Source organism: Coregonus clupeaformis, unplaced genomic scaffold (assembly GCF_020615455.1).
Source record: "Coregonus clupeaformis isolate EN_2021a unplaced genomic scaffold, ASM2061545v1 scaf0259, whole genome shotgun sequence".
Lineage (NCBI taxonomy): Eukaryota > Metazoa > Chordata > Actinopteri > Salmoniformes > Salmonidae > Coregonus > Coregonus clupeaformis.
The window spans coordinates 1-10,129 of record NW_025533714.1 but is presented as its reverse complement, the minus strand read 5'-3'; positions in this window follow the sequence as shown (position 1 = coordinate 10,129).

Genomic DNA, 10,129 nt, shown 5'->3' with positions numbered 1-10,129 from the left:
CCATGTCAGAGTGTTGGGACAGAGCCCAGACCTTCCAGAGAACAGGCCATGTCAGAGTGTTGGGACAGAGCCCAGACCTGCCAGAGAACAGGCCATGTCAGAGTGTTGGGACAGAGCCCAGACCTGCCAGAAACAGGCCATGTCAGAGTGTTGGGACAGAGCCTAGACCTTCCAGAGAACAGGCCATGTCAGGAGTGTTGGGACAGAGCCCAGACCTGCCAGAGAACAGGCCATGTCAGAGTGTTGGGACAGAGCCCAGACCTTCCAGAGAACAGGCCATGTCAGAGTGTTGGGACAGAGCCCAGACCTTCCAGAGAACAGGCCATGTCAGAGTGTTGGGACAGAGCCCAGACCTTCCAGAGAACAGGCCATGTCAGAGTGTTGGGACAGAGCCCAGACCTTCCAGAGAACAGGCCATGTCAGAGTGTTGGGACAGAGCCCAGACCTTCCAGAGAACAGGCCATGTCAGAGTGTTGGGACAGAGCCCAATTCCAGAGAAGCAGGCCATGTCAGAGTGTTGGGACAGAGCCCAGACCTTCCAGAGAACAGGCCATGTCAGAGTGTTGGGACAGAGCCCTTCCATAGAAGACAAGGACGAGAGGCCATGTCAGAGTGTTGGGACAGAGCCCAGACCTGCCAGAGAACAGGCCATGTCAGAGTGTTGGGACAGAGCCCAGACCTGCCAGAGAACAGGCCATGTCAGAGTGTTGGGACAGAGCCCAGACCTTCCAGAGAACAGGCCATGTCAGAGTGTTGGGACAGAGCCCAGACCTTCCAGAGAACAGGCCATGTCAGAGTGTTGGGACAGAGCCCAGACCTTCCAGAGAACAGGCCATGTCAGAGTGTTGGGACAGAGCCCAGACCTTCCAGAGAACAGGCCATGTCAGAGTGTTGGGACAGAGCCCAGACCTTCCAGAGAACAGGCCATGTCAGAGTGTTGGGACAGAGCCCAGACCTTCCAGAGAACAGGCCATGTCAGAGTGTTGGGACAGAGCCCAGACCTTCCAGAGAACAGGCCATGTCAGAGTGTTGGGACAGAGCCCAGACCTTCCAGAGAACAGGCCATGTCAGAGTGTTGGGACAGAGCCCAGACCTTCCAGAGAACAGGCCATGTCAGAGTGTTGGGACAGAGCCCAGACCTTCCAGAGAACAGGCCATGTCAGAGTGTTGGGACAGAGCCCAGACCTTCCAGAGAACAGGCCATGTCAGAGTGTTGGGACAGAGCCCAGACCTTGCAGAGAACAGGCCATGTCAGAGTGTTGGGACAGAGCCCAGACCTGCCAGAGAACAGGCCATGTCAGAGTGTTGGGACAGAGCCCAGACCTTCCAGGAACAGGCCATGTCAGAGTGTTGGGACAGAGCCCAGACCTGCCAGAGAACAGGCCATGTCAGAGTGTTGGGACAGAGCCCAGACCTGCCAGAGAACAGGCCATGTCAGAGTGTTGGGACAGAGCCCAGACCTGCCAGAGAACAGGCCATGTCAGAGTGTTGGGACAGAGCCCAGACCTTCCAGAGAACAGGCCATGTCAGAGTGTTGGGACAGAGCCCTTCCATAGAAGACAAGGACGAGAGGCCATGTCAGAGTGTTGGGACAGAGCCCAGACCTTCCAGAGAACAGGCCATGTCAGAGTGTTGGGACAGAGCCCAGACCTTGCAGAGAACAGGCCATGTCAGAGTGTTGGGACAGAGCCCAGACCTGCCAGAGAACAGGCCATGTCAGAGTGTTGGGACAGAGCCCAGACCTGCCAGAGAACAGGCCATGTCAGAGTGTTGGGACAGAGCCCAGACCTGCCAGAGAACAGGCCATGTCAGAGTGTTGGGACAGAGCCCAGACCTGCCAGAGAACAGGCCATGTCAGAGTGTTGGGACAGAGCCCAGACCTGCCAGAGAACAGGCCATGTCAGAGTGTTGGGACAGAGCCCAGACCTTCCAGAGAACAGGCCATGTCAGAGTGTTGGGACCAGAGCCCAGACCTTCCAGAGAACAGGCCATGTCAGAGTGTTGGGACAGAGCCCAGACCTTCCAGAGAACAGGCCATGTCAGAGTGTTGGGACAGAGCCCAGACCTTCCAGAGAACAGGCCATGTCAGAGTGTTGGGACAGAGCCCAGACCTTCCAGAGAACAGGCCATGTCAGAGTGTTGGGACAGAGCCCAGACCTGCCAGAGAACAGGCCATGTCAGAGTGTTGGGACAGAGCCCAGACCTGCCAGAGAACAGGCCATGTCCGAGTGTTGGGACAGAGCCCAGACCTTCCAGAGAACAGGCCATGTCAGAGTGTTGGGACAGAGCCCAGACCTGCCAGAGAACAGGCCATGTCAGAGTGTTGGGACAGAGCCCAGACCTTCCAGAGAACAGGCCATGTCAGAGTGTTGGGACAGAGCCCAGACCTTCCAGAGAACAGGCCATGTCAGAGTGTTGGGACAGAGCCCAGACCTTCCAGAGAACAGGCCATGTCAGAGTGTTGGGACAGAGCCCAGACCTTCCAGAGAACAGGCCATGTCAGAGTGTTGGGACAGAGCCCAGACCTTGCAGAGAGAACAGGCCATGTCAGAGTGTTGGGACAGAGCCCAGACCTGCCAGAGAACAGGCCATGTCAGAGTGTTGGGACAGAGCCCAGACCTGCCAGAGAACAGGCCATGTCAGGAGTGTTGGGACAGAGCCCAGACCTGCCAGAGAACAGGCCATGTCAGAGTGTTGGGACAGAGCCCAGACCTGCCAGAGAACAGGCCATGTCAGAGTGTTGGGACAGAGCCCAGACCTGCCAGAGAACAGGCCATGTCAGAGTGTTGGGACAGAGCCCAGACCTGCCAGAGAACAGGCCATGTCCGGAGTGTTGGGACAGAGCCCAGACCTTCCAGAGAACAGGCCATGTCAGAGTGTTGGGACAGAGCCCAGACCTGCCAGAGAACAGGCCATGTCAGAGTGTTGGGACAGAGCCCAGACCTTCCAGAGAACAGGCCATGTCAGAGTGTTGGGACAGAGCCCAGACCTTCCAGAGAACAGGCCATGTCAGAGTGTTGGGACAGAGCCCAGACCTTCCAGAGAAGCAGGCCATGTCAGAGTGTTGGGACAGAGCCCAGACCCTTCCAGAGAACAGGCCATGTCAGAGTGTTGGGACAGAGCCCAGACCTTGCAGAGAACAGGCCATGTCAGAGTGTTGGGACAGAGCCCAGACCTGCCAGAGAACAGGCCATGTCAGAGTGTTGGGACAGAGCCCAGACCTGCCAGAGAACAGGCCATGTCAGAGTGTTGGGACAGAGCCCAGACCTGCCAGAGAACAGGCCATGTCAGAGTGTTGGGACAGAGCCCAGACCTGCCAGAGAACAGGCCATGTCAGAGTGTTGGGACAGAGCCCAGACCAGCAGAGAACAGGCCATGTCAGAGTGTTGGGACAGAGCCCAGACCTTCCAGAGAACAGGCCATGTCAGAGTGTTGGGACAGAGCCCAGACCTTCCAGAGAACAGGCCATGTCAGAGTGTTGGGACAGAGCCCAGACCTTCCAGAGAACAGGCCATGTCAGAGTGTTGGGACAGAGCCCAGACCTGCCAGAGAACAGGCCATGTCAGAGTGTTGGGACAGAGCCCAGACCTTCCAGAGAACAGGCCATGTCAGAGTGTTGGGACAGAGCCCAGACCTGCCAGAGAACAGGCCATGTCAGAGTGTTGGGACATGAGCCAGACTGCCAGAGAAGAGGCCATGTCAGAGTGTTGGGACAGAGCCCAGACCTTCCAGAGAACAGGCCATGTCCGAGTGTTGGGACAGAGCCCTTCCATAGAAGACAAGGACGAGAGGCCATGTCCGAGTGTTGGGACAGAGCCCTTCCATAGAAGACAAGGACGAGAGGCTCATGTCCAGAGTGTTGGGACAGAGCCCTTCCATAGGAAGACATGGCCGAGAGGCCATGTCAGAGTGTTGGGACAGAGCCCTTCCATAGAGACAAGACGAGAGGCCATAGTGTCGAAGCCTTCCATAGAAGACAAGGACGAGAGGCCATGTCCAGTGTTGGGACAGAGCACAGTATATATAGTGGGATCAACACCTTCAGGGTCTATGTGGGAGAACACTTATTTGATACACTGCCGATTTTGCAGGTTTTGAAGTTTGCCAATGACCATCTGGATGATCAGAGGAGGAATGGGAGAAGGTAATGTGGTCTGGTGAGACAAAAATAGAGCTTTTTGGTCTAAACTCCACTCGCCGTGTTTGGAGGAAGAAGAAGGATGAGTACAACCCCAAGAACACCATCCCAACCGTGAAGCATGGAGGTGGAAACATCATTCTTTGGGGATGCTTTTTCTGCAAAGGACAGCGACTGCACCGTATTGAGGTGAGAGCATTGAAGATGGGTCGTGACTGGGTCTTCCAGCATGACAACGACCCGAAACACACACGCCAGGGCATCTAAGGAGTGGCTCCGTAAGAAGCATCTCAAGGTCCTGGAGTGGCCTCAGCCAGTCTCCAGACCTGAACCCAATAGAAAATCTTTGGAGGGAGCTGAAAGTCCGTATTGCCTAGCGACAGCCCCGAAACCTGAAGGATCTGGGAGGTCTGTATGGAGGTGGCCTCCCTCTGCAGTGTGTACCTGTCAAACCTAATATATCTCTTATTACAAGGTTTCTCCAAATATTAAGTTCTCTTTTCTGATTATCAAATATTATTCATCAATAAAATGCAAATTAATTACTTAAAAATCATACAGAATATCTGATTTTCTGGATTTTTTTGTTTTTTTAATTCCGATCTCTCACAGTTGAAGTGTACCTATGATATTACTAACCTCTCCATCTTTTACTCAAAATCGCATTATCAAATACTAATTCTCCCCACTGTATAGTGATCACACCTTCATATCTACAGTTTAAGTCTGAAGATTTACATACACCTTCAGCCAAATCATTTACTCAGTTTTCCACTAATTCCTACATTAATCCTATAATCATTCCCTTCTGGTCAGTTAGGATCACCTCTTTATTTTAAGAATGTATGAAATGTCAGAATAATAGTAGAGGGAATGAGTTTATTTCATCAGACCAGGACATTTCTCCAGAAATTCATCTTTGTCCCCATTTCAGTTGCAAACTCTAGTCTGGCTTTTTTATGGGGTTTTGGAGCAGTGGCTTCTTCCTATGCTGAGCGACCTTTGAGGTTATGTCGAGTATAGACTCGTTTTACTGTGATTAGATCTTTATGCCTGTTTCCTCCAGCATCTTCCAAGATCATTTTCCTGTTGTTCTGGGATTGATTTGCCTTTTGCGCACCAAAATCTTCACTCACTTTCCCTTCCCTGACATATGGCTGTGTGGTCCCATGTGTTTATTTATTTGTTTTACATTTACATTCATTTGAAATTGCTCCCTAAGGATGAACCGACTTGTACACTTTCTGATCTTGCTGATTTCTTTATTATCCCACTGATTCAACAAAGCACTGAGTTTGAAGTCTTCAAATACATCTTCACACCTCCAATTGACTCAAATGATGTCAATTAGCCTATCAAAGCTCTAAAGCCATACATCATTTTCTGAATTTTCAAGCTGTTTAAACACTTCAATCAACTTATTGTATGTAAACCTCTGACCCACTGAATTGTGATACAGTGAATTATAAGTGAAATATCTATCAAACTATAGTTTTGATATAACAAGAAATTTGTGGAGTGGTTAAAGCAGTTTTATTACTCCAATAGTGTATATAAATACTTCTTAATGTTTCTCCACTCTCTTATACTAAAAGAGCTTCTGGATCATCAACATCATTACTCACCACCCAGGTAGATATCTCATATAAGCTGTAACCACACTATTTACCAAAGAGAGTTTTCATCTATATTTTTTCTAGCTGTCTATTTACCACCACAAGATGCTGGCACTAAACCGCACTCAATGGAGGCTATATAAACCATAAAAAACAGAAAACACTCATCCAGAGGCACGCTCCTAGTGGCGGGGACTTTTAATGCAGGAAACTTAAATCAGTTTTATCTCATTTCTACCAGCATGTTAAAATGTGCAACCAGAGGAAAAAAACTCTAACCACACTTTCTCCACCCGGGCCTACAACGCTCTCCCTCACCCTCCATTTTACAAATCTACCACTACTCTATCACTCCTGATTCCTGAATTACAAGCAAAAACTAAAGCAGAAAGCACCGTTACTTCAGTTCAATAAAGAAGTGGTCAGATGAAGCTAAGCTACCACTGTTTTGCTAGCACAGACTGAGATATGTTCCGGATTCTTCGTGGCATTGAGTTCACCACATCATTCACTGGCTTCATCAATAAATTGCATCGATAGCTATTCTCCACAGTGACTCGCGCATACCCCAACCCAGAAGCCATGGATTACAGGCAACATCCGCACTGAGCTAAAGGTATGTCCACTTTCAAAAACTCTTGGATACTATGCCCTCCCACCATCAAACAGCCAAGATCAATACACTAAGATTAAATACTACTACCCGGCTCCATACCTCATCGTGGCAGGGCATGCAAACTCTTTACAGTCTACCGAGAGCCTCGCCATAAAGATTGGCATGAGCCCTCAGATCCTCAAAGAAGTTATACAGCTACACCTGAGAGCATCCTGACTGGTTGCATCGCTTCATATATAGCAACTTTTAGTCTCATCCCAGATGGTTGTTCGCCCATACATCCTGAGCCCTTCCTGCCATCCCAGACCTCTCTCTCCATCATCCACTGCACCTTGTCCGATCCTCCCCCATCCATAACCAAAGCGCAGCTTAGTGAACATACTTTAATTAAATAAAGTACCTACCAAAACAATAAACACTGGCCGGGAGTCAACATACCACTACCGACAACCCCCCTACAAACACACTAAACCACACTTAGTTTAAATATGGCTCCCAATCCAGAGATGCAGCATTCTGTAATACCTCCTATCATCCTAAATAATAACCACCTCAACATAGAATAACCCTAACACAAAATACACCCAAAAAAAAAATAACAACCTGCTCAATAATCCAAATCCATCCGTTCCTAATCCCTAAAGTCTCCAACTCCGGGCGCACGGGAGGGTCTGGGTGAGCGTCTATCCATGGTGGCGGCTCTGGCACTGGTCGTGTCCCCACCCCCCATATACTTCCACCCCTTCCAGCCTCCTCCAAATAGCCACCCCCCAACTAAACCCACAGGATTAAGGGGGCAGCACTTTGAACTAAGAAGGCATCCACTCGGACTCAGGGGGCAGCACCGCTAGGGGCAGCACACCGGGCTAAGGGGGCGGCCACCGGGCTAAGGGGCAGCACCGGACTAAGGGCAGCACCGGACTTAGATGGCAGGATCCTGGCTGGCTGGCTCTGGCATCCTGCTCCCGGCGGATCCTTGCTGAGCTGGCTCTGCCCGGACTCCTGGCTGAACCAGCTCTGGCGATCCCCTGGCTGACGGCCCATGGCCTGCGAGATCTGGCTGCTCATAGCTGGCTAGCCGGATCTTGGCTGCTCATAGCTAGTTCAGCGACCTGCTGCTCATAGCTGGCTGACGGATCCCTGCTGCTCATGCCGTTTCTGTATCCTTCTGCGGAACTCTTATCTCTGCGGAACTCCTATCCTGTCTGCGGCTCTGGCTCAATCTAGGCTCTGGCTGATCCTGTCTGCCGTCCGCGGCTCCTGTCTGGCGGAGGCTCTCACTTCGGCTCCCGGTCTGGCGGAGCCTCCCTCATAAGCAGACGGGCCGACTTTGCAGGATTCCAGTACAGGCCAGGCTTCAGCGCCGTTGGGCAGGCCAGACCCAGTTCAAGCGCCGTTAGGCAGGCGGGCCAGTTCAGGCGCCTACGTTGGGCAGGCATGGCTCCCCCGTTGGGCAGGCGGGCAGTTCCAGGCGCCGTTGGGCGGGCCCAGGGCAGTTCCAGCGCCCGTTGAGCAGGCGGGCAGTTCCAGGCGCCGTTGGGCAGACGGCAGACTCCTTGCCACCAGCGCACCTTAGGCCTGAGCGCGTGGTGCCGAACTGATACCCGGGCTAGGACACGCATCTCAGGGCAAGTGCAGGGGAGAAGGAACAGCAGTGGGACCGGGCTCCTCCCACCGTAGACTTGGGTGCGAGGTGGCGGAACCCAGGCACCGGGCTGGCACCTCACCGTCCAGTTTTGGTGCGATGGCAGCCAGCGTCGGGCTGCGCCCCCTTAGTGCGGGTCAGGGCGGCGGTCGGGCTGGCGCCACTGCGTGAACTTGGGTGCGCGTGCCCAGCGGAGGCTGGCGACCCTATCCCTGGTCCGGGAGTGGCGGACGGCCGAGTTCGGGCTGGCGCCAACCCCTATCCTATGCCAGTGGCGGGAACGGGCGGGCGGGCTGTCGGCGCGCACCGCATCGCCTCAGTGCGTGGAGCAGGTTTCGCAGCCGGGCAGGGCTGCCGGCGCTCCCATATCGCTTAGTGCGTGGAGCAGACAGGCCAGCCAGGGCTGTTCGCGCACACCCATTATCCTCTGTGTGCGTGGAGGCAGGAACAGCCGGGCTGGCTGCGCTGGTTCTGTGCGTGGACAACGGCCGGGCTGAGCTGGCGCGCACTTTTCCTAGTCTTGTGCGTCGACAGGCCGGGCTGGGCTGGCGCGCGCCACCGTGGATTCTGTCTGAGCCCAGGACGGCCGGGCTGGGCCTGGCGCCCACACGTGGACTTGATGCGTATAGGAACGGCGGCCCACACCGTATCCCTTGGTGCGTGGAGCAGGAACGGCCGGGCTGGGCTGGCGAGCGCACACCGTAGAGTTCTGTCGTGGAGCAGGAACAGGCGGGCTGGGCTGGCGGCGCACCCCGTGGGCTTGATGCTGATAAACACCGGTCCGTACTGGAACACCACACCACTGGCTCGCTTCACTGGGATCGGGAGCGGGCCGGACCGGACTGGTAACACACATCAGTCTCTCCACGCCGGTGCCGCAACAACTTCCACTTCCTCTACTACTGCCAATGTCCCGTAATCCGATAGCCTTCTCTCCCACGTCTCCCTGTGGCACTCTGCTGTAGCACTAAACCATGTGCCCCCAAAAAATTTTTGAGAGGTTGCCTCTCGTCCTTCCAACGATGGCCCTGCTCACCCATTGCTCCTCTGCGCCAGAGGCCTTGATCACTCCCCCAATCTGTCCCTTTCCCAGCATTCCTCCCGACCACATTTTCCCACCTGGGCCATCGCCAGCCTCTCATCTCCTTACCCAGCTGCCTCCTCCCATGTCCAGCTGTCTTGCTCCTGGACACGCTGTTAGTCCTTTTGTGGTGGGTTTTCTGTCAGTCGTCTGGCCAGATGAGTAGACCAAACGCAGCGCGTTGAGTAACATGCTTTATTAAGATAAAGTACACTAGCAAAACAATAACACTGGCGGCTTGAGAAGTCCAACAGTACCATGACTAACACAACAAAAACCCACAAACACACGGTGAAACCACAACAGTTTAAATATGGCTCCCAATCAGAGATACTTGAGCCGACAGCTGTCACTCGTTACCTCCGATTGGGAGTCACCTGAATAATAACCACCACAACATACAGGCTAGACACCCCTAGACCAACATAGAAATACCCAAAAGAAAAATAACAACCCCTGGCTCAATAATCAAAGTCCATGGAGCCAGAGTGTCCCCACCACCTGTACACAGCCCATCCGAAAAGTGGCCCACCCAACTACCTCATCCTATATTTATTTATTTATTTTGCTCTTTTGCACCCAATATCTCTACTTTGCACATAATCTCTTGCACATCTAGCATTCCAGTGTTAATACTATTGTAATTATTCTGCACTATACCTATTTATTGCCTTACCTCCATAACTTGCTGTTTGCACACACTGTATATACAGTGGGGAAAAAATATTTGTTCACCACCATTGTGCCAAGTTCTCACTTAAAAAAATAGAGAGAGGCCTGTAATTTTCATCATAGTACCGTCAACTATGACAGACAAAATAAAATATCGAAAATCACATAGTAGGATTTTTAATGAATTTATTTGCAAATTATGGTGAAAATATTTTGGTCAATAACAAACGTTTCTCAATACTTTGTTATATCCCGTGTTACTCACAGGTCAAACGTTTTCTGTAAGTCTTCACAAGGTTTCACACACACTGTTGCTGGTATTTTGGCTCATTCCTCCATGCAGATCTCCTTCTAGAGCAGT